The sequence below is a fragment of the Trachypithecus francoisi genome, unplaced genomic scaffold (genome assembly GCF_009764315.1).
Source record: "Trachypithecus francoisi isolate TF-2019V2 unplaced genomic scaffold, Tfra_2.0 Contig01566, whole genome shotgun sequence".
NCBI classification, from domain to species: domain Eukaryota; kingdom Metazoa; phylum Chordata; class Mammalia; order Primates; family Cercopithecidae; genus Trachypithecus; species Trachypithecus francoisi.
In genome coordinates, this window is record NW_022681441.1 from 392,615 (window position 1) to 418,278 (window position 25,664).

Consider the following 25,664-nt stretch of genomic DNA (forward strand, 5'->3'; position numbering starts at 1 on the left):
TGGAGGGCAGGACAGAAGAGCTGCCTCATTAGGCTTTCAGAAGTTGCTGTAAGTTTTTTCAGGTTGATGTTGAAGCAGAGTTTAATTAAGCAGCCAGCTCAGCTGCCTGTCTACAGAATCACATGACTGACTTATTTCTGTGACTTTTTAAGAAATAATTGTTTTTTGCCTTTTAATTCTTGATATTGCATTTTGGGGGCTAAAACCATGTTTCTGTTTCTGTTTAGTTTGGAAAATGTTTCTTCTCCCTATACATCTGATTTCAGACTTCAGCAATTTCAAACACGAGCCTGTAAAGATACACCCAATATTTTATTTTTTAGTTTTCTATTTCTATGAATATTTTTGAAAATTATTTAAGACATCATGTCTTCCCTTTCTTTAAATCTCACATTCAAACCTTCAGAAACATCAAGTACTGAGATGCAATTTAGAGCAACTTTTTAGAAAACAATCTGACCATTTTTATCTATCATACAAAATGAGAAAAACTATGAGGGCTTAATATTATATGCATGAGGATGCTTATTGCAGTGCATTATGATAGAAAAAAATGGAAACCACTTAAATATCAATCAATAGAGAAATGATTGACTGATCACAGTGAATGCATGCTATGGAACATTGTGCAGACATTAATTCAAATGAACAGTTTTAACTTTGAAAGGATTTCCATGAAGAGAAAATTGAAGAATAAAATGTGTTAGTACCATTCCATTTCAAAAATAACAGACCAGGCGTGGTGGCTTATGCCTGTAATCCCAGCACTTCGAGAGGCCAAGGCAGGAGGACCATGAGGTCAGGAGATCGGGATCATCCTGGCTAACACGGTGAAACCCCATTTCTACTAAAAATAAGAAAAAAAAAATCGACTGGGCGTAGTGGCGGGTGCCTGTAGTCCCAGCTACTCGGGCAACTGAGGCAAGAGAATGGCGTGAACCCGGGAGGCATAACCTGCAGTGAGTCAAGATCGCACCACTGCATGCCAGCCTGGGCAACAGCGTGAGACTCCGTCTCAAAATAAATAAATAAACAAACAAACAAACAGTAACATCCATTTAAGTAAGCATATAGTTCTATCAGCATAGAAAATATTATGGGAGTATAAATACAAAACTAACATTATTTTTGCATGTCTGGGAAGGTAGAATTCAACAAAGGGATGAGTGCATTATTACATTTTCCTTTAGGTAGCTCTGTGTTGTTTGAATTGTTAAAACAAATGTGCTTTTCTTTTATAATAGAAAAAATAATTTTATTTTGGAAAAATGTATTTTCTCTATAACTTTTCCTTAAGTTAAACCCAAACTAAGCTGAAGTTTGGAGTTAGAGCAAGGAACATTCACAATAGAGTAGACTAAAGACAGACATTTTAGCTTAACTTCCTTATTTTATCAGTACTGGAACAGAAGTTTAGAGAAGAGACTTGCCCAAGTCACAGAGCTATGAATAGTGGAGGAAGACTAAAATCCGTTTCTCCTGACCTCAAATCAGGGCTTGCTCTTGTGTTGTTTAAACTTTGTCATCCGAGTGACCAGAAGGAAGAGGAGACTTAATTGCATTCTCAAAAAATTGTTGTATACTCCCTTAAAAGGCAAAAAATTTCATTGTGACATCATATTTTATCTTAAAAACTATGTGAATTTAATCAACAAACTACTGTCACATGTAACAATAAGGATGAATCTCACAAACATAATTTTAAGGAAAAGAAATCAGTGGCAAATAGAATATACTATATGATTCTATTTATATAGAAATCTAAAACAAGACAAAGTAATCAGTGATTAGTTAGAAATCAGGATGGGGTTAATTTTAGTTATAGTGTCAGAGAGCACGCTGGGGCTCTAGAGTGCTGATAATGTTCTGTTTCTTCATCTGGGTGGCGATTGCATGGATGCATTCACTTTGTGAAAGTATATTGAGCTGTATCCTTATGATTGTGCACTTTTCTGAATAAATGTTATACAATATGGTCGTTAAGAATTGATGTGATTTTTACAATCATGTCTGTTTTCATATGTATATATTTCAAATCTTCAAGTGAAGTTTATGGTTTATTAAAATATGTAATATTTATTTTGTCCTTCACATGCCAGTTTGTACACTGCAGAGTGCCTCTAGAGGTGTCAACGCCCCTGGTGTGAGAAGCAGAGAGTCAGAGCCAACATTCAGGGCATGGGCACTGAATGTTGAATAGTGACTGAGTTTGAATAGTGACTCCACCATTCCTAGTCATGTAACCAAGGACATGACATTTAGCTTCCCTGTATCCTAATAGGGTCCACTTCAATAACGTTGTGAGGATTAAGTTACAGAATACATTTAATGCACTTAGTACAGAACCCGGCCCATAGTAAGCACTGAATAAATGCTAATAATTGCTAACTATTGTTATGCTATGGGGAAATTTTAACCCTTCTCCTACTACATGTGAGTCTCTACCCCCTACCACACACACACACCAGGGCACAACACATTGTTTTACATTTATCAGATGCTCAATATTTTTTAGCTGAATTGAATGCCATAATTCCCCATGGTCTGTAGAAGAAAATTCAATCTCCTTAGTTCTCCTTTAAGGTTGTCCCCCATTTCAGTTCCCAACTATTTTTCTAGTTTTAGTTTATTCACTGCTTTATATAAATCCCCTGTCCCAAACACAGTGTCTAAAACTATTCCCACAGATGCCTTGAATGTCTTTTTATCTCAGGAAGTTTCTTTGTACTCTCCTCATTTCCTAAAATATCCTTCCTTCTTCTCTGTACCTTCTATAATTTAACCAATCCTTTTAAGATTGAGACTAAATTTATCTCCCACAGCAATGCCTCTAATCCTTTTTTTGATTCAGAAAACCCTTTGAGAATTTTACAATTCACTCTTGTTTTAAAAAAAAAAAAAAGTGCACATGTATACAAACCATCTAGTTTTGGAAGTTTTACAATCCCCCTGAATCCTAGACCAGCCCCCCATCTAGGGTTCCCCAGACTACCATCACCATCACAAAATGACTCTTTTTCTCAATACCCAAAGTAATTACTCTCTGGATGAATACATTTTGATTGTTTTATTGACATTTGCTTTCATTTGTATGTATTTTTCCTTTCACCTTTAATGTAAGTCTCTTTAGGATAAAGATATTGTCTTATACATCTTATGTTTGTTTGTCAACAATGACGAGGCAGGGTGCCTCTCACATAAGAGCACACAATAAAGAATTGCTGACTAATTGGCCCCACTCATCTATATTATTTTCTTCGTTGATCTCATCCTGGCCCTTTGTTTTAAACATTTTTTGTTTACTGATGATTGCTTGCTAATTTTTATGCCTTTGCCTAAACAGTCCCCTCAATTCTAACTCACATATCCCATGGACTACTTGATGTTTTCATGTGGATGCCTGACTGACATCACAGAGGTTAACACATCAAAAATTGAACATCAAAAATTGTTCATGTCAACTTTCCCCTCAGCAAATCTTATTTCTACCCTGGTCTTTTCCATTTTAATATGTGGCACTTCATCAATTTAGACCTGGTTCTTCCCTTTTGCTGTGCTCATCCCCATCCCATTTTTAAATAATGCTCTCAAATAAACCTTCAAAGTCCATCCCAAACCCATTCCCTACTCTGCACCTTCAGAGTCACCACCGTGGTCCAAGCCCTCACCATTCTTACATGGCTCCAAGCTGCCCTCCTGCTCCTTTCGTGCCCCTCCACAATCCATTCTTCAGCAGGTAGAAATATTTTTTTACAAATAGAAATTGGTTGCTACTCCCTGTCTTAAACCCCTTTTCATTTCACTTAGGTAAAGCCCAATCCCCTTACTTCAGGCTACGAGAACACATATGATCTGGTTCCCAACTGAACCTCCAGGGCTGCTCACACTAAGCTATAGTCATAGGTTCCTCCCCCAGCAAACTCTTCTCTGCCTAGGGCTGTCAACCAGCCTGGAAAACTCTTCCCCTTTCCCTTGGCTGTAAATGTCTGGCTCCTTCTTATCCCTCATGCTTTAGCTTAATCATTTCTTCATGGGATCTTCTCTGACCACTGTATCCAAAGTGGGAGTTAGAATGGCCATGTCCTATCCCATCACCCTGTACATTACCTTATTATTGAATTCTCTTTATGAAATTATTTTCCTGGTTTGTTGCCCATCTTTTATACCAGAATCAAAACTGTACACAGGCAGGAATCATGTCTAACGTATTTATTGTTTTAATTGTAACATCTAGGACAATACAAGCTTCACAAGGACAAAGATTTTCTTTTTTCTTTTTGTTCTTTTTATTTTTTCTCTTTCGTTCATTATATTGTCTTCAGTGCCGAAAAAAGGGCCTAGCACAGTGAATATGCAATACATCTTTATTAACTCTGTAACGACTGAACAATAGAAACTCAGCAAATGCTATTTTACCTACATTATTGAATTAATAATTAAACTGTCTAATTACTACTTTTGTATAACTGGAGAGAAACTAGCAAGAATATTTAGGAAAAAATCCTGCTTTATTGAATAGGTTAAAAAGTTTATAATTAATGCATCAAAGCATTATGATCTATAGGTGTTATTAACAAGTTGTTTACAAATAGTTTTATACAAACTCCTTAGAAACACTTAATTTTCAAAACTTAGCAAAAATTTCCTCTTGTTTACATTATTAATTTGCTTAGTAAAATGCTTTTTAAATTAAAGCAATGATAAAATACTTAACACGCTACTATTAAATGATGCAAATTCAGAATTAACAAATTCTGAAGTAATGATTTTAGTTTATAATTCAGCTCAAATATTGATGAGGCAAGTAAAGAGTAGGTCTCTTTGGAGTATGCTATAGCACTTCATTAAACCAGGCCAACAGAATTCTTCTAAGTCTGTTGATCAGCCCATATATCATGTAAGAGCCTCTGTGTTCAAAATAGCTCACTGAAGACACAGTCTTTAAAAGGTCAGGGGTCATTAATCAAGAAAGACTGTTTACTTTAAGCTCAGAACACTGGCTGCTTTCTGCCAGCAGCAATGGGTGATGAAGGGTGCAGGGAGTTCTGACTTTCATGGCTGAGTATCTGGGCTTAGTGGGATTACAAAGAAAGATACATCAGCCAGATACATTTCAGGCCTGCAGACCCTTCTTATATTTATGAGAACATGTTTTCCTAGTAACAGTTTATTTTGCTGAAAACATTTAAATAAAAACCTCCAGAGACTCTTTTGAGAGGATGGTTTTTCATTCCTAGGCAAGTACCTGCCTGACTTATATGTGGTATTATTTTAGTCCCTGAAACATATACCCGCTTCCACAAGACTTGAGTTGGTCTCTGTACCTTTATCATGCACACAGCCTCTAAGAATACAAATAGGTGCAGAGGGCTTTTCTGACTAACTCTGGTAAGTCATCCTCTCTGCATGCCTTCACCAGCTGAGGAAGAAAAATTGTGAGCAAGAAAACCATTTCTAACTCAACACAACACAGTTCTAATGTGATACCATACAAAACTCTCTCTCAGTGATTTTGGAATATGTTCTCCTAGTTGAAAGATAATTCTTACCTGGGTTTTCTCCCAATTGTCCTAGTGTAACAAAAGCAACTTCTGCACAATTCTGGATCAAATCTAACAGACTGACCAAATATACTCCTGAGCCACTTTGACTTCTCCTCCTTCTCTATTCCAGGTGAATTGCAGTATATGAAAGGGAGAGACCCTACTTTATTAGCAAACAGATCTGAATTAATACTTGGAACCAGGAGACATCCATCCTATCAGCCTTGTCACTCACTCACAGGGCCATTTTAATTCACAGTGGAGTCTCAGGTTGCTATCTGATTGGGCTTCTAAGGTAGGTTAAGATAAGAAGCAGGAAAGGTCAAAATTATCCTCAGAAATCCTTTAAATCACTCATAAGTTCTGATTTCAGGATTTTGAGTAAAAACCTGCATAACATAATATGTGAATGCACATACTTGTATGCAGTATATAAGTGCACATATTTATTCAGTATATAATAAAGAACATATATGCAAAATAACACTTTGCAACATTTTATTTCCGAGTTCCCCACCCCCACACACAGAGTGGTTGAATTTATATAAATCAAATGCACTTGAGTCAAGAAAGTTCTCTATTTCAGAGGTTAGATATATCTTTTGGCCTCTGAGTTCTATTCTGAAGTCTTGCTTCCTGTTCTGTGTCCGAAGCAAGGTCATTTGGAACCAGCTGTGCACCTTAGACATTGTTTCCATGAAAGCGCTTTCATAAATGCCAGTGATCTTAATTAGACAAATCAGATAAACACAAGAAACACATATCTAGGAACCACTGATCCATGTTATTAGCTAGAAAGGCAGAATTTTTTATTTCCTAGCCATAGCCCTGATCTTTTCAAATTCCTGTTATTTGTTGCCTTTCTTGTATAAAATGATTCATTCATCTGGTTTACTTGCATTTTTTAAAAAAGCCATTAAATGTGTTTTCCATTTCTTCTGGTATGCAATCAAATTTAGGTTATGTAAAATGGCACAAGTGAACACCTCGTGTATGTGTATACAGTATTTGTGTTTATAATGGAGTGAAAGGGTAGGGGAGTACTGGGCTTCACAGCTTCTGAGCAAAGTGTTTATATCTCTCAAAATGGACTTCTAAACAACACATTTATCTTTTTGCTGTGAATGGACATTTTCTTACTTAGTTCTAGGTTTGCAGAACTGCACTTTTTAAAAGTTCACCTTCCATGGCTACTGGCATGAAGAAGACAATGCTGATGACTCAATTGCTTAGGCCAGAACACTGTAGAGAGAATAAGAATGATCTCTCCTGTGTCTGGAAGTAGAGAATGTAGAATATTCTTAGCGAGACACCAGGTGACTCTGTAAAATATAGCAATAGCTGATAGAGTCAGATTTAGGATTGAACAAGATAATACATGTGAATTGCTTAGAACAGTGCCCAGCTTACAGTGAGCCCATAATTGTTGTTTGTTGCTATCATTTCTATTGCAGTCTCATCACAAAGGACATCCTAGCAATGAGTTTTGATCTTTTGGGGAGCATCTAGCAAAGTTTTCATAACTTACTGACCCCAGGTACTCCAAAGACATATAAAAGGCTGGGTAGAGTTCTCCTCTAATGCTAGATATTCATTTAGAAACAAAGACGATTCAACAAAGCATTTATTTTGTAGCCTTTGTTGGGAAGTGGATTTGTGGTTCACCACTTGGAGCATGAGTAGAAATCTGTAAGAAGAATTACTCTGTAAGTCAATTAGCTCAATCCACTTACTTTAAAGATAATAAAATTGAGACTAAGAGAAGCACCAAATTCTTGTCATATCAGTGATAATAAGTAGGTCTTTGCTCATTTGTTAAACTCCATGGGGAAAGGAAATCCAAACTCACATTTAACTATGAGATTGAAACACAGTAAAACGTTGTTAAAGAAAGTGAACTCTATGTAGCTTTAAAAATTAATCCTACTATTGAGATTTAACTAACCTCACAAGGTTTTCAGACACTTGGCCAAAGGATATGGTTGTACGTCTCTACAAAGAGTTGAATAGTTGAACAATTTATGCATTTCATTATCTCTTTACTATCAAGTAAACTAACTGCAGAAAAAGCAATCAACAGGAATCTAAATAATGACCAAAATTAAACTTATTGCTAAAATTGTCCTTTAATTGATTCAATAGTATGTGCTTTTTTTTTTTTTGTCATGAGAATACCTGCAACATGCCTTCTTTATCATGGGCTATGGAAAACTGTGAAGAAGCTAGGGAGTTATGTTGCCAAGTTAAATAATGATTATTAAAGATGTAATTATACATGTTCAAGAAGAAAATACAGGGCAATAAACTGAGAACATCATAATACAGAAATGCAAAGGTTCTATCTTTTACTTCATAAAGAATTTACCTACAGGTTAAAAACAAGGAGTTTTTTTTCCTTTCCCATCATCCTCATCATTGTGTCAACATTATCATCATCATCATCATCATATCATCATCCTCAGTACAATTTAATCAGTAGTTGTTATAAGCTAGCAATATGCGGTTTTACATATATTATTGTTTTGGTCCTTTGACGCTGAGGCTGGAATCACCCCAAAAGCAGTGTCAGGGGAATTCCTACAGAGGAGTGCCCCCACACCAAGCTGAGATGGAGCTGGTTGGGATTCCAAAGAAAGAAGCAATAAATGCCAGGGTAATCGGCCCAAAGCATTTATGAGACGAACCTAATTACAGAGTGCTGCACTAATCCTTGTGACAGACAGTGAGAGAGAAATGACATTTTACTTAGGTATGTCTGCAGAGAAAGGGTCAGGGTACAGAGTTTATATGAAGGTTTAAAATTTTTTGCTCAAGGCTGGAGCCAGCTCCTCTCAGAGTTTTGGGCAACAACCTAGAGACCTTTATCAGTGTCTATGAATGTTCAAGGCCCCAGTTTGGGTTCAGGCCTGCTGGGATAAACCTGCGGCGGGTTGGCTCACAAAATGGTCAAGGCACTCTGTGATTTTCAGTAAGGACACAGGAAGAAAGCAAGAGGAACTGGGGGATCTTGCAATTATCAAATTAATCCTTATGTTAGTCTTTTAGGTTAGGTGTTTATTATAATCATGATTCAGACAAGAAAACAGAGGCACATCTTTCTTTAGGTCATACTGGTAACGAATAGCAGGACTGTGATTAAAACTACAGTTTGCTGATTCCAAGGCCCAACTTTTGAATCATTTAGTGCTATTGTTAAAATTTGGTAAATATCAAGGTAAAGAAATAAAATTTCCAGAATTCTGAAAACATTTTCAAATGGAAATTAAATTGTACACAGAGACACTAAACAAAGTCAATTATTTTATTAGTGCTCTAATTTGAGAGAATTTGAGAGAAGATAGTACCTTCAAAAGTTTTCATAAAACACTGTATTTGTAATCTATTGCTGCGTAACACATTATGCCACAATTTAGTGGCTTAAAACAACAAATTTTTACTATCTCGCATAGTTTCTGTGAGTCAAAAACTTGGAAGTAGCTTAGCTAGTGGTTCTGGTTTGAAACCTCTCATGAGGTTGCAGTCAAGATGTAGGACAGGGCTGAAGATATACGAAGGCTTAACTGGGGCTGGAGAATCCACTTCCAGGTTCACTCATACACTGGCAAGAAATTTTAGTTCCTTGTTGGCTGTTGGTAGACCTCAGTTCCTCACCACGTGGGCCTCTCCACAGGGCAGTTTTGAATGGCTTCCTAACATGGCAGCTGGCTTTCCCAGATCAAGTGATCCAAGAAAGAGAGGGAACAAGACAGAATCCATGGCACCTTTTATAACCTAGTTTTAAAAGTCGCATCCATCACTTCTGCCCCATTCTGTTGATTATATTATGGAAGAGGACTACATAAGAGTGGGAATACTGGAAGGAAGAGATCACTGGGACCATCATTTTTATCAAAGTGTCAAAGAGCTTACCATCAACATTTTCCATTATTGTTAAATTAAGTAAATGGTGAATTTTACACAGTTGCTATTAGGACGCCTTACATAAACACTATGGCCATTCTAAGGTGCCACTACTGTGTTTATTTTTAGGAAGCCATCATAAAATATTTGGACTAAAGGATATGGACAAAGAGAAATTAGTTTTCTCCCTGGATAGTGTCTTTTAGCAGTCATTATTCAACAACTCTTTATTCTTATCCTCTCATCCCCTTAATTTTTATGGAAATTTAAATACTAGATTTACCGTCATGCTGGTGTTATAGCCATGTCTTGGTATTGAATGGAGCCACAACAAACATAAGGATCAGCATAAGCTCCTGAAGAATACCCTATATCATATTTCTTTTGATGAAAAGTATTAGGAACCTTCCTGACCTTCTTTTCATCTGTGTGTCTCTAGCTTTCAGCAGACCCTAGCATATAGGGTTGCAAATATGATGAATATTAGACCTGTTCTTGATAACAAAAACTTAGTGGAAGTTCTGATATGGGATGATCTTAGAAGTAGAAAATGCCAAAATATCTTCAAAAGAATTCAGAATAAGACAGCTTTCCAGGAGATAGAACTCTCCATTAAAAAAACTAGGTCTTGTGGCCAGATAAAGACATGAAATATCCTAGTTTCATGGAAAGGTAGACAAATCGTTACAGCCAGGTTGGTGAATTTGCCTTAGGGAAAATGAAACAGACTGGGTTGAAGGGAAAAACGAAACTTGGTTTAGGATCTGTGTACCAGGAAGTCTTGCCAATAATCCAATTTACAGTAAACTCTTTGACACTTGTCACTGGTCCCTTCTAAAGCCACAAAAAATCCAGTAGCAACAAGCCATGAAGATAAGGGTCTGCGAGAGCTAGAAGAGGTTTGTATTTGACACATCTGAAGGCAATGTGACTGGGACAGATAGTCATTATTTAAAGGAAGCAAAGTTGTAACCATGGAGATGGGGCCAAGCACCAAGTACAAACCTGACAGGAAGACAGAAACAAACAAAAAAACCAGTAAGGCAGGATAGCCGATTAGAAGCAGCAGTAGTCTGCAGAACTCACAGAAGGGAATGAAAGTGGCAAGTAAATTTAGCATTTTCAACTGAAATATCAAGATTCTCACACTGGGACTGACTAGGCAAACAGCTTTGCCCACAGAGAATGAAGAAAAGCAGGGTGGGGCAACAGCCCATCCGGCAGCAGCACAGAGCCAAAGGAACCCACATCCCAGCCAAGAGAAGCAGTGAGTGATTGTGTGATCCCACCCTGGAAACCATGCTTCTCCCACTAATCTTTGCAACCAGGATATCCCTTTGTAAGCCCATGCCACCAGGGCCTTGGTTCCAACACACAGAGCTGTGTGGAGTCCCAGCAGAGTAGCCACTCAGGCATGCACAGAGACCAAGGAGTTTTGCATATTCTGCCTCAGGATTTCCAGCAAGGTGGGAGATCCATCCATGCATACCCCCAGGAGAGGGGCTGAATCCAGGGAGCCAAGCGGCATTGTTTCTCAATCCCCACAAGTTAAGAGCCACTGGTTTCTGTCTTAAACCCCTTCCACAGCACCTCATAAGGTAAGAGCCACTGGCTTGGAATTCCAGCCAACCACCAGCAACAGGCTAGAGTCTGCCTGAGAAAGACTGTGTTCTAAGAGGGAGGGAAAGCTACAATCTCTGTGTTTCCATTGACTCAGCTGTTCCAGCCTGCCAGTTCTGAAGAGTTCAGATGGTGCAGATGAGGAAGGGTCACCCACAATACAACACAGCTGCACTACCAAAAAGCAGCCAGACTGCTTCTTTAAGTGGGTCCCTATTCCCATTCCTCCTGACTGGGTAAGACCTCCTGATGGAGGTCTCCAACCACCTCCTACAGGTGTAGTTCAGGCTGGCAACAGGTCAGTACCCACCTAGGATGAACCTTCCAGAGGAAGGAGCAGGCTGTCATCTTTGCTGTTTTGCACACTTTACTGGTGATACCTCCAGGTATGGGAAAAACTAAGGAAACTAGGATCTGGAGCAGACTCCCAGCAAACCACAGAAGTTCTATTAAAGAGTAGCCTGACTGTTAAAAGAAAAACAAACAGAAAACAATAACATCATCAGCAAAAAGAAACTCCAAAAAACCCCATTTAAAGGTCAGCAACCTCAAAGATCAAAGGTAGATAAGCCCACAAAGATGAAAAAGAATCAACGCAAAAATGCTGAAAACTCAAAAAGTCAGAGTGCCTTGTGTCCTCCAAATGATTGCAATACCTCTCCCACAAAGACAGAACTGGGCTGAGGCTGAGATGGCCGAAATGACAGAAGTAGACTTCAGAAAGTGGGCAATAAGGAATTTCACTGAGCTAAAGGAGTGTCTTGTCACCCAATGCAAAGAAGCTAAGAATCATAATAAAACAATACAGGAGGTGATAGCTAGAATACCCAGTTTAGAGAGGAACACGACTGACGTTATGAAGCTGAAAAATAGAATGCAAGAACTTCACAATGCAATCACAAATATCAATAGCAGAATAGATTAAGTGGAAGAAAGAATTCCAGAGCTTGAAGACTATCTCGTTGAAATAAAGCAGACAAGAATAGAGAAAAAATAATGAAAAGGAAGAATAAAACATCTGATAAATATGAGATTACATAAAAAGATGAAACCTATGACTGACTGAGGTACCTGAAAGCAAGGGAGACAATGGAACCAAGTTGGAAAATATACTCCAGTATATCATCCAGGAGAATTTTTCCGACCTAGCAAGACAGGCCAATATTCTTAGAAAATCCAGAGAACCCTAGTAAGATACTCCATGAGAAGACACATAATCATCAGATTCTCCAAGGTCAAAAATGAAAAAAAATATGTTAAGGGAAGCCAGAGAGAAAGGCCAGGTCACCTGTAAAAGAAAACCCTTCAGACTAACAGCAGACCTCTCAGTGGAAACCCCACAAACCAGAAGAGATTGAGGTGCAATATTCAACATTCTTAAAGAAAATAATTTCTAACCTAGAATTTCATATCCAGCTAAACTAAGCTTCATACGTGAAGGAGAAATAAGATCCTTCTCAGACAAGCAAAGACTGAGGAAATTCATTACCATCAGTCCTGCCTTGCAAGAGCTCCTGAAGGAAGCACTAAATATGGAAAGGAAAAACTGTTACCAGTCACTGCAAAAACACACTGAAGTACACAGACCAGTGTCACTATGGAGCAACCCCATAAATAAGTCTAAAAAATAACCAGCTAGCATCATGATGGCAGGATAAAATTCACACGTAATAATACTAACCTTAAATGTAAATGGCTAAATGCCCCAATTAAAAGACACAGACTGGCAAGCTGGATAATGAGCCAAGATCCATAGGTATGCTGTGGTCAAGAGACCCAACTCATATGCAAAGACACACATAGGTTCAAAATAAAAGGATGGAGGAAAATTTACCAAGCAAATGGAAAACAGAATAAAACAGGGGTTGCAATTCTAGTTTCTGACAAAACAGACTGTAAACCAACAAAGATCAAACAAGACAAAGAAAGGCATTATGTAATACCTTTCAACAAGAAGAGCTAACTATCCTAAATATATAAACACCCAATACAGGAACACTTAAATTCATAAAGCAAATTCTTAGAGACTTACATAGAGACTTAAACTCCCACACAATAATAGTGGGAGATTTTAAAATTCCACTGACAATATTAGACAGATCATGGAGACTGAAAATTGACAAAGATATTCAGGACCTAAACTCAGCTCTGGATCAAGTGGACCTGACAGATATCAAATAATTCCCCACCCAAAATCAACAGAATATACATTCTTCTCTTTGCAACACGGGAATTACTGTAAAATTAATCACATAATCAGAAGTAAAACACTCCTCAGCAAATACAAAAGAACTGAAGTCATAACAGTCTCTCAGATCACAGAACAATCAAATTAGAACTCAAGATTAAGAAATTCACTCAAAACCATGCAACTGCTGGAAATTGAACAACTTGCTTCTAAATGACTACTGGGTAAATAATGAAATTAAGGCAGAGATCAAGAAGTTCTTTGAGACTAATGAGAACAAAGAGATAACATACCAGAATCTCTGGGACGCAGCTAAAGCAGTGTTAAGAGGGAAATTTCTAGCACTAAATTTCCACATCAAAAAGCTAGAAAGATCTCAAGTTAACACCTTAATGTCACAACTAAAAGAACTAGAGAACCAAAGAGAAAACAAACCCTAAAACTAGCAGAAGACAAGAAATAATCAAAATCAGAGCTGAGCTAAAGGAGGTGGAGACAGAAAAAAACCTTCAGAAAAATCAATGAATCTAGAAGTTGGTTTTTTGAAAAAAATAGTAATAAGATAGACCACTAACTAGACTAACAAAGAAGAAAAGAGAGAAGAATCAAATAAACACAATCAAATGATAAGGGGGATATCACCACTGACCCCACAGAAATACAAACAACCATCAGAGAATACTGTAAATACCTTTATGCAGATAAACTAGAAAATCTAGACAAAATGGATAAATTCATGGACACATACACCCTCCCAAGACTGAACCAAGAGGAAATTGAATCCCCGAACAGACCAATAATGAGTTCTGAAATTTATACATTAATGAATATCCTACCAACCAAAAAAAGCCCAGAATCAGATGGATTCACAGCTGAATTCCACAGAGGTACAAAGAAGTGCTGGCACAATTTCTACTGAAGCTACTCCAGACAATTAGAAAGGAGAGACTCCTCCCTAACTTGTTCTATGAGGCCAGCTTCATCCTGATACCAAAACCCGGCAGAGATACAACAACGAACAAAATATTCAGGCTGATATCCTTAATGAACATTGATGCAAAATACTCAACAAAATACTGACAGACCAAATCTAACAGCACATCAAAAAGCTTATCCAACACCATCAAGTTGGCTTCTTCCTTGGGATGCAAGGTTGGTTCAACATGCACAAATCAATAAATGTGATTCATCACACAAACAGAACCAAAGACAAAAACCACATGATTATCTCAATAGATGCAGAAAAGGCCTTCAATAAAATTCAACATTCCTTCATGTTAAAATCTCTCAATAAACTAGCTATTGGAAAAACATACTTCAAAATAATAAGAGCCATATATGACAAACCCACAGCCAATATCATGTTAATGGGCAAAAGCTGGAAGCACTCCCTTCAAAAACCAGTGCAAGGCAAGGATACCCTCTCTCACTACTTCTATTCAACATAGCATTGGAAGTTCTGGCCAGGGAAATCAGGTAAGAGAAAGAAATAAAGGGTATTCAAATAGGAAGAGAAGAAGTCAAATTATCTCTGTTTGCAGATGGCATAATCCTATATCTAGAAAACTCCATCATCTTAGCCCGAAAGCCTCTTAAGCTGATAAGCAACTTCAGCAAAGTCTCAGATACAATATCAATTTGCAAAAATCACTAGCATCCCTATACACCAACAATATATAAGCAAAGAGCCAAATCAGGTATGAACTCCCATTCGCAATTGCTACAAAGAGAATAAAATACCCAGTGATACAGCTAACAGGGGAAGTGAAAAACCTCTCCAAGGAGAACTACAAACCACTGCCCAAAGAAATCAGAGGACAAAAACAAATAGAAAAACATTCCATGCTCATGGATAAGAAGAATTAATATGATGAAAATGACCATACTGTCCAAAGTAATTTATAGATTCAGTATTATTCCTGTTAAACCACCATTGACATTCTTCACAGAATAAGAAAAATCTATTTTAAAATTAAATGGAACCAAAAAAGAGCCCAAATAGCCAAGAAAATGCTAAGAAATAAGAAAAAAGCTGGAAGTATTATGCTATTCAACTTCAAACTATACTACAAGGCCACAGTAACCAAAACAGCACCATGCTGGTACAGGAACAGACACATAAACCAATGGAACAGAATCAAGAACTCAGAAATAAGACCTGACACTTACAACCATCTGGTATTCAACAACCCTGATAAAAACCAGCAATGGGAAAATGATTTCCTGTTTAATAAATTATGCTGCTAGGATAACTGGCTAGCCATATGCAGAATATTGAAACTATACCCTTTCCTTACACCATATACAAAAATCAACTCAAGAAGGATTAAAGACTTAAATGTAAAACCCAAAACTCTGGAAACTGTAGAAGAAAATCTAGGCAATACCATTCAGTACATAGGAACAGGTAAAGATTTCATGACAAAAACACCAAAAGCAACTGCAACAAAAGCAAAAACTGAAAAATGGGATCTAATGATTCTGCACAGCCAAATAAACTACCATTAGAGTGAACAGACAACACACAGAATGGGAGAAAAATTTTGCAATCTATCCATCTGACAAAGATCTAATATCCAGAGACTACAAGGAACTTAAGAAAATGTACAAGAAAAAAACTAACCCATTAAAAAGCAGGCAAAGGACATGAACAGACACTTCTCAAAAGAAGACATACATGAGACCAACAAACATATGAAAAAAGCTCAACATCATTGCTCATTAGAGAAATGCAAATCAAAACCACAATAAGATACCTTTTCACTACAGTCAGAATGGCTATTATTAAAAAGTCAAAAACAACAAATGCTGGTGAGGTTGTGGAGAAAAAGGAATGCTTATACACTGTTGGTGGGAGTGTAAATGTGTTCATCTATTGTAGAAGACAGTGTGACAATTTCTAAAAGATCTACACATGGCATAAATACCATTTGACCCCCATCCCATTACTGGGTATATACCCAAAGGATTATAAATCATTCTATTATAAAGATATATGCACATGTATGTTCACTACAGCACTATTCACAGTAATAAAAGCATGGAATCAACTTAAATGTAAATCAATGATAGACTGGATAAAGAAAATGTACGTAACACTGTGGAATACTATGTAGCCATGAAAAGGAATGAGATCATGCCCTTTTCAGGGACATGGATGGAACTGGAAGCCACTATCCTCAGAAAACTAACACAGGAACAGAAAAGCAAACAATGCATGTTCTCACTTATAAGTGGGAGCTGAATGATGAGAATACACGGACACATGGTGGGGAACACCACATACTGGAGTCTGTTGAGGGAGTGGGGAGAGGGAGAGCATCAGGAAGAATAGCTAATGGATGCTGGGCTTAATACCTGAGTGATGGGATAATCTGTACAGCAAACCACCACGACACACCTTTACCTATGTGACAAATCTGCACATCCTGCAAATGTACCCCTGAACTTAAAATATAAGTTGAAGAAGAAAAAAAAGAAAACAGCAAGGTGAGTAGGAGGATCAGATGCAGGGCAAAAATAAGAAAAGGTTGGGAATATGGCTCCAAAGCAGAAATTGTGAATAATTTACTCCAATCAAGATTTACCTTGACCACTCTACCAAAATTGCTCTTGTAAAATTTACCATTGTAAAATTTACCAGTGACTCCCTGGATTTAACAATAAGTTGTATGTTGATAAATACAAAGGGCAGTTCTCTGCTTTTTTCATCAGCATTTGACAGCATTGTCCATTTTCTACTTTTTGATGATAACTTTCATTATTTGGTTTCCAGGCAACTACACTGCCTGGGTATTCCTCCTACCTTGATCATTGCTCCTTCTCAGTCTTTTGAGCTTGTTACTTTCCCAGCACATGATCTTCTTTTCTTCTCCCTGTATACATACTCACTTTGTGATCTCACCCAGGCTTATGACTCAATACAATTTATACACCAGTGATTTCCAAATGAATATCCCAATTCTCACCTCTCCCATAAACTTAGGTTTCTGTCTCTGTTGGGGTGTCTAAACTTAATATGCCCCAAATTAATCTCCTTGTCTTATCCCCAAGCCTGTTTTACCTATAGTCTTTTCCGTTTCAGTGGATGGCAACTCCATTCTTCCAGATGCTCAGGCCAAAAACCTTGGTGTCATTACCAATTCCTTCCATTCTCACCTCACAGTCAATTCATCAGCAAATCCTATTGGCTCTGCTTTCACAGTATATCCAGACTCTCACTGCTTCACCCAACTTCCTCTGCTTATTTCCCTGTTTTCAGCTTCCTCCTCCTGTCTCCTGGTTGCTGATGTAGTCTCTCAAGCTTGCTCCATTTCAACATTTTCTCCTGTAGTCTATTATCAAGTCAGTCAGGTTGTTTAACTTTGAAGTATAAATCAGAGCATGTCAATCCTCTGCTCAAAACCCATTTTCCACCAAGCAAAGTCAGATATCTTGTAATACCCTGACCCTTCATGAGATGACTTTATTTCTTTCTCCCTCAATCCCTGTTCCAGCCACAATGACCTCTTTGCTGTTTTTGAAAACACTTTTGTCATTTGTATCGACTATTCCCTCTGCCTATAACACTCTTCACCAATCACTCACATGGCTAACCCCTTCAGGTCTATGCTTAAAGACCAATGCCTCAGTGCAGTCTACCTTGACCACTCTTTTTAAAACTTTAACTTCCTCCCAGCTCTAGTCTTTCTGATCTGCTTTCATATTTTTAAAAAATAATACTACTTTCTAACATACTATAAATTTTAGTTTATACTTATCTATTATGTTTTTTTCATGGTGAGACTATCTCCCACTGCTAAGGAATTAGTTCAGCAAGGCTTTTTTTTTCTGTTTTGTTTACTGGTGTATTCCAAGTGTCTAGTAGAGAGCCTGACACATAGTAGGCACTATATAAATACGTTTTTAAGAAATAAATGATTTATATATTAAAGGATTGAGTCTTAACACTCTGCGGAGAAAAGTCTTCTATAGAAGGATAATGGGTAAAGCAAGAAGCCCTGTCAGAAGCTTAGTGCTCCAGTTCTGGTGAAGTCTCTTGGAGCTCTGACCAGGTGGTAGGAGCTGTGCAATCTTGTGTGTGGCCCAGCCCCCTTGTCTGAACAGAGCTGACCTCACCATTAGCAAGTGCTTTCTAAGTCCTCACTTAATCCTGGTCTCACTTCCAACACTTGTTAGATAATATTTCCTTAAAGTCCAGCTCAAACATTAATATCCTTGTGAAGCCTTAATCAACTTCTGTCCACCTAGGCTGAATTTGTTGCTACCTTACCTTGTTTCACATCTTGCCCATATCTTTCATATAATGCTCTTCACACTGCATGAAAATTAGGAGACATATCTTTATATATTCATGAATTTGTGTTTCCCCTGCTAGATTGTGAGGTCCCTGAGTATAGGGAATATATTTTATTGATCTTTCATCTTTGTAACTAAACTAAAATTAATGCCTGCCCATGATAAATGGTCTGCAAAAAAGTAACAATTTTAGATCAAGTTCAATAAATTTTATTTCAGAGAGATATTTTCTTGTCTTAAACAATCTTAACTCAATAATATAATAACAACACATGCAGGAGGATTCTTTCTTACAGATGTTGTGCATTTTTACAATTTTTAAAATGTTTTTAAAGGAGAACGACCACCATTCCTGCAATTAAAAAATTTTTAAGTGCAGAAGAGTCCAAGAATAGTAACTTGCTTTTTTTCTCTTTTGCTTTTGTTTCTTACCAGAAAAAAGAGTCAGAATTTTAGATTATCCCTCATTAAGTCTTGAGTTTCTGGCCTTGAAAGTTAAGCATATCTTCTGCTCTAAAGAAGCAGATTAAGCCAGTTGTGCTGGCAGCTTGAAGCATTTGGAAGCTGGCCAGAACTGCCAAAGCAGTTTTGTTCCCCTTTTTATTCTCTTCCTTTCCTCCAGGCTAGCTCAGAGAGTCCATTTGCAGAATCAAATGAAAATCAATCCCTTTTTATGCAAATCTTCCTGAAGCAGCAAGTCTATGTTTGGTCACAAGAGCAGAGGTTCGTGCAGTGGAAGCCCTGGTGGTGATTTCTCCCAGCTGAGGGCTTGCCAAAGTTGTCTCCACCTCATAGCGATGAAAAGCTGGATCAAACAGCTCTCAAAGCCAACCTCTATTAGACTTGCCTTTTCTAAAAATAGTGCACTTCAGTAAACACCATTGTGAATTTGCAGTTTACTTGCTGGGGAGTACATTGCCACCTCCACCAAAATTTCATGCATGCATGTATTTATTTCTATCTTATTGGACCTTCTTTTATGAACTAAAACCCCCAGCAAATTTATTTTTTGTTTTAAAGTCTGATATTTAATCAATTCCTGCTCAATGATTTAGAAAAAGTATGAATAAAAAGATCTCTGAGTCAGAGCAGGCTGAATGAAAGAAGTTTAACCAAAGATAAGATTGAGGTTTCTGCAGTTCTTGGAAAATGCCATCTGAGGTTGCAGAGACCCAATGCCCCCAAAAAAGGATTGGGTCAATCAAATTAAGACAGTGCATTGCTTGCTACAAATTCTCCTGAGTGGTGTTTGCAGATTGTAAATATGTATCCTGTTTTATTGTCTGAAAGGACCCTAACAGTGGAGGTGCTGTCCTTATTTTTGGTTTATGTTCACCTTTGATCCTGACAGAAACCAAATCTCTCTGTTCTGTAGCCAGCACCTGATCCTTGGACTTCTGTTCACCCTCACCTAAAAAAAGATAGGAGAGAAAAAGCACATCAAGTGTGCAAAGCTCAGCACTGGTTTAGGACAGGAACCAAGTAACACGATCTCCAGTGGAAGCCATGGGGATCACCAAGGGAGGATGTGATGGTTTGAGCTGACTTAAGCCCAGGAGGTCTCCACGCAGGTGGGAGAGATGTGGGAACCTGAATAACCACAAATGGGCAGAGTCTATACTTTGTGGTATATTGGAGAGGTGACACTATGAAACCAGCTTCCCCCAACATTAGGGTCAACAGCATTAGATTTTGTGCAGAGGAAACATCAGAGTCCCAGCGAATCATGGCCCCTTCCATCCATCGTTTTCAACACCTGCTATTTTTTTTGAAGCTTGTTTGTTCTTCTTCCTAAAATATCTATTTTATCAGTTTATCAAGTCAACCCAACAAATTAGGATAACAATTTTGGAAAACAAATCTTTCAATCTGAAAGTAGATATAAAAAAAATAAGTGTTATATAATGCTAACTAAAAAATGAAAGAAATGATAACAATAGGCAGAACAAAATAGGAGAGTTAAGAAGTCAAAATTTCGTGGATTTTGTTTTGTATTTTGCCCTTTTTCTTTTTCTCTTTTTGTGCCTATCAACTATTTGTATATTCTTCATGTACTCCATTATTCCATCTTCGAAATGAATGGAAACTAGGACTTGTCAATGAACATTTTTGAGCTTCTGTTTTCTTTTATGCAAAACAGAGATAAGAACACCTACTTCACAGACTTGTTAGTGATGAGATAATTTGTGTAGAAGCTCTTGGTTGAACAGACGCATGTATTTGTGAAGTCAGTGAACATTCATCAAGCATCTACTATGTGTCAGGTGCATATATGTGTTAAGCACTGATATTATAATCAACACAGTGTATGTACTTTCATCTGCAATTTTCCTCTCTTACAGACGTCCACCCTGGGTTAAAATGCTTAATAAATGTTTAAATAAACTATAATTGCTAGATAGTTTTATAATGTCATCACGAGAAAAACTATTTAAAAGTAAAATTTGGTTTCTATGAAGTATATTTACAACTTATCAGAGATACATCTACTGTGTACAGAAATGGGTAAGTACAGACATTCATTTACTTCTTCACATATTTCAGATACACCATGGATTGTGAACAAAGGGCCTACTTCTAGAAGACTTACAAACTTTATTGGCTACAGTGAAGCAAAGGAAGGTGCATGTATCTTAGCCTTTCCCAAAAAGAGAACGGAAAGAAAAAGGACTGTTGGTTTTTGGGAGCAGATCCTATGGAGGAGCTTAGCAATCTAGAGACTCTTCCACATTCTTCTGCAGTCCATATCCTGAGCCCCTGAATTGGGCACCATGGTGGAGTATCCCTACTGGGACTGGTTTCCAGGCTGTGACACATTGATGGAAGTGGAAGTTTTCCCTCAGTCTATTTTGATACAAAGGGCTTTATATTACCTTCTTGTGGGGTCCTTCCCCAGCTACGTGAGAGCCTGTTGCCATCGGCATTTCTCTCTTACCTCTCTCAGCACCTGTGTGGAGCAATAACTGTTTCAGTCTTACATTAGATCTTAGGGCTTATATACCTCACATGACATTTCTCAAGAAGCTGTGTAGACTATCTTTGGAAAATTTTGTTTGCACGACCATACGAAGAAGAGTTGAAGCACTGCACAACTCAAAGAGGCTTCAAACATTCCGGTCTATAATCATAGCACATTTTAAAGTTGTGGCCGGGCATGGTGGCTCACACCTGTAATCCCAGCACTTTGGGAGGCCGAGGCGGGTGGATCACCTGAGGTCGGGAGTTAGAGACCAGCCTGACCAACATGGAGAAACCCTGTCTCTACTAAAAATACAAACTTAGCCAGGCATGGTGGCGCATGCCTATAATCCCAGCTACTCGGGAGGCTGAGGCAGGAGAATCACTTGAACTCAGGAGGCAGAGTTTGTGGTGAGCCAAGATCATGCCATTGCCTTCCAACCTGGGCAACAAGAGTGAAACTCCATCTCAAAAAAAATTTAAAAATTTAAAAACTAAAGTTGTGTTAGTGCACTGCATATCTAGCCATACATGGCAACCCCAATAGGAAAACTAGAAGCTCTACAATATTCCCTAAAACTGAAACTGAAGCTTGATTACATGTGAAATCTACACTCTCTTTCATGTCCCCGAAAATTGTTTTGGCACTTTAATCCAGCGTTCTAGTCAGTTAGCATTGGAAAGTGTCCTAAGTATAGGCATGCTTAATATCTAGGAATCTATCTCCTCCTCTTTATTTGAATTATCATTGCCTTAGTTCAGGTCTCTATCATCTTTCCCCTGAGTTACTGTTACAGCTTCCTATCTGGTCTCCCTGCCTCAATCTCTCCTTGTCCCCATTCATTTTCCAGTGTTGACAGGTGACCCGTCTAAATCACAGTCTGATCATACCATTCCCCTGCTTGCTTTTAACTTTGATAACTTTCCACTCCCTCTTAGCACAGTTATAAAACCCTTCATGATTCTGGCTTTTGTTCTTACCTTTTGCTTCTGCAATACCATGCTTGGTGAAGTCAAGTTAAGGCCTCTGCATTTGGTACTCCCTCTGCCTAGAATTTCCTTTTACCCTTCCATCTCTTTTTACAGACCAAGCCCAGCTTGTATATAACCTCCCCTGGGAGCAATTTGAAGGCAATAAAAATATTTCTGGCCGGGCATGGTGGCTCACACCTGTAATTCCAGCACTTTGGGAGGCCGAGGGGGACAGATCACAAGGTCAGGAGACCAAGACCCTCCTGGCCAACATGGTGAAACCCTGTCTCCACTAAAATACAAAAAATTATCTGGGGGTGGTGGTGCATGCCTGTAGTCCCAGCTACTCAAGAGGATGAGGCAGGGGAGTCACCTGAACCCAGGAAGTGGAGGTTGCAGTGAGCATACATTGTGCCACTGCACTCCATCCTGGTGACAGAGTGAGACTCTGTCTCAAAAACAAAAACGAAAACAAACAAACAAACAAAAAACCTCTTACCCACAGACTACTGAAAAGTAACAGTCTTGAAGAAAAGTTGAGAAAGAAAGAAATTCATGCCTGGTCCACCACACACCCGATTCATAGGGGTGAGTTGCTAGCGGTAAGTTCAGTAAACTACATAGAGTAAGGCCACGCTGAGCCAAGCTATTTTCCTTCCTAACCTCTAGGCCAAATATCAGGGCTGATACCAAGGAGGTGAGTACTTGGGCACTTGTAAGTGACTCTGGGCTGCCACTCAGAGATAATCAGATGCCAAAAAGACCCCATGAGAGGCAGCTGCAAGTCACATGGGAAGTAAAAGATGGAAAATGTAACAGAAAAAGTATAAGCCCAGGAGGCAGAAAAACTGAGTTCCAGTCAGAAGATCTTTAGATTCCAATATATCACTTTAATGCAAAAGGACTGGACTCTGTCTTAGGTTGTTATCCTGCGCTTCGTATAGCCTGGGGCAGTTCTAGATGTTTCTCAAGGACCACCATGGGGGAATAGAGATGATGAATATGATTCCCCCAGAACAGCTCCTCTCTTGATGGATATTCTGTTTTTCTGTGTAAGATTTCAACTGAAGAAAGGGTCATGTTGCTTAAAACGCATTAAAAATCTCTAAAAGAAATTAATAAACAGCAGATGTTCCTTGAACCAACATGTACATCACCTTCTCCCAGAGTTAAGTAAGATGTGATGATAGATGCACTTGGTGACTGATGGGGCACTCCTGTGGGCTGTTCCCACAGATACCTACCCCCTCTCCTCCCTCCAGGAGAGCCACTTACTGCCCAAGGATCAGTTGGACTTTGTCTTCAAGCTGGTAAATGCCAGTTGTACTTGTTATTTCAATTATATTGATTTAATTATATATTATATAAGCCAGTGAAATCGAGTGAAAAGAGAGTACTTCTTTTTTAATATGGTTTGACTGTGTCCCCATCCAAATCTCAACTTGAATTGTATTTCCCAGAATTCCCATGTGTTGTGAGAGGGACCCAGGAGATGGTAATCGAATCATGGGGGCCGGTCTTTTCTCTGATTCTCCTGATAGTGAATTAGTCTCACAAGAGCTGATGGGTTTATCAGGGGTTTCCACTTTTGCTTCTTCCTCATTTTCTCTTGCTGCTATCGTGTAAGAGGTGCCTTTTACCTCCCACCGTGATTCTGAGGCCTCCTCAGCCATGTGGAACTTTAAGTCCAATTAAATCTCTTTTTCTTCCCAGTCTCAGGTATGTCTTTATCAGCAGCACGAAAATAGATTAATACAGTAAGTTGGTACCGGTAGAGTGGGGCATTGCTGAAAAGATACCTGAAAATGTGGAAGCGACTTTGGAACTGTGTAACAGGCAAAGGTTGGAACAGTTTGTTGGGCTCAGAACAAGATAGGAAAAGGTGGGAAAGTTTGAGGCCTCCTAGAGATTTGTTGGTGGCTTTGAGAAAAATGCTAATAGTGATATGAACAATATGGTCCAGGCTTAAGTGGTCTCAGATGGAGATGAGGAACTTGTTGGGAACGGGAGTAAAGGTGACTCTTGTTATGTTTTAGCAAAGAGACTGGCAGCACTTTGCCCCTGCCATAGAGATTTGTGGAACTTTGAACCTAAGAGATGATTTAGGGTATCTGGTAGAAAACATTTCTAAGTAGAAAAGCGTTCAAGAGGTGACTTGGCTACTGTTAAAAGCATTCTGTTTTAAAAGGGAAATTTTCTTATGTTCAGAAAGTTTGTAGCCTGATGATACAGTAGAAAGGAAAAACCCATTTTTTTGAGGAGAAATTCAAACCAGCTGCAGAAATTTGCATAAGTAGCAAGGAGCCTAACGTTGATACCAAAGACCATGGGGAAAATGTCTCCAGGCCATGTCAGAGATCTTCACAGCAGCTCCTCCCATCACAGGCCCTGAGGCCCAGGAGGAAACAGTGGTTTTGTGGGTTGGGCCCAGGATCCTTGTACTGTGTACAGCCTAGGGACTTGGTGCCCTGTGTCTCAGCCACTCCAGTCATGGCTGAAAGGGGCCAAAGTACAGCTCGGTCTGTGGCTTCAGAGGGTGGAAGCCCCAAGCTTTGGCAGTTTCCACGTGTCATTGAGCCTGCAGGTGCACAGAAGTCAAGAATTGAGGTTTGGGAACCTCTGCCTAGATTTCAGAAGATGTATGGAAACATCTGGACAGTCAGGCAAAAGTTTGCTACAGGGGCAAGACCTTCATGAAGAGCCTCTGCTAGGGCAGTGTGGAAGGGAAATGTGGGGTCAGAGGCCCCACACAAAGTCCCTACAGGGGCACTGCCTAGTGGAGCTGTGGGAAGAGGGTCACCGTCTTCCAGAAGCCAGAATGGTAGATCCACCAACAGCTTATACCATGCACCTGGAAAAGCTGTAGACACTCAATGCCAGCCCGTGAAAGCAGCCAAGAGGGAGGCTATACCCTGCAAAGCCACAGTGGCAGAGCTGCCCCAAACCATGGGAATCTACCTCTTGCATCAGCATGACCTGGATGTGGGACCTGGAGTCATAGGAGATCACTTTGGAGCTTTGAGTTTTGACTGCTGCACTAGATTTCAGACTTGGCTTGGGCTCTGTAACCCCTTCATTTTGGCCAATTTCTCCTATTTGGAATGGCTGTATTTACCAAATACCTGTACCTCCATTGTATCTATGAAGTAACTAGCTTGCTTTTGATTTTACAGGCTCATAGACAG

General features: G+C 38.8%; 1 long non-coding RNA gene across 1 annotated transcript; it reads left to right on the plus strand.

Moving 5' to 3' along the window:
- The first annotated feature begins 4,569 nt into the window (after window positions 1-4,569).
- LOC117064104 lies at window positions 4,570-24,357 on the plus strand. Its single transcript, XR_004429267.1, has 3 exons — window positions 4,570-4,580; window positions 22,008-22,011; window positions 24,199-24,357. It is a non-coding gene; the product is annotated as an uncharacterized LOC117064104 (long non-coding RNA).
- The last annotated feature ends 1,307 nt before the right edge of the window (window positions 24,358-25,664 follow it).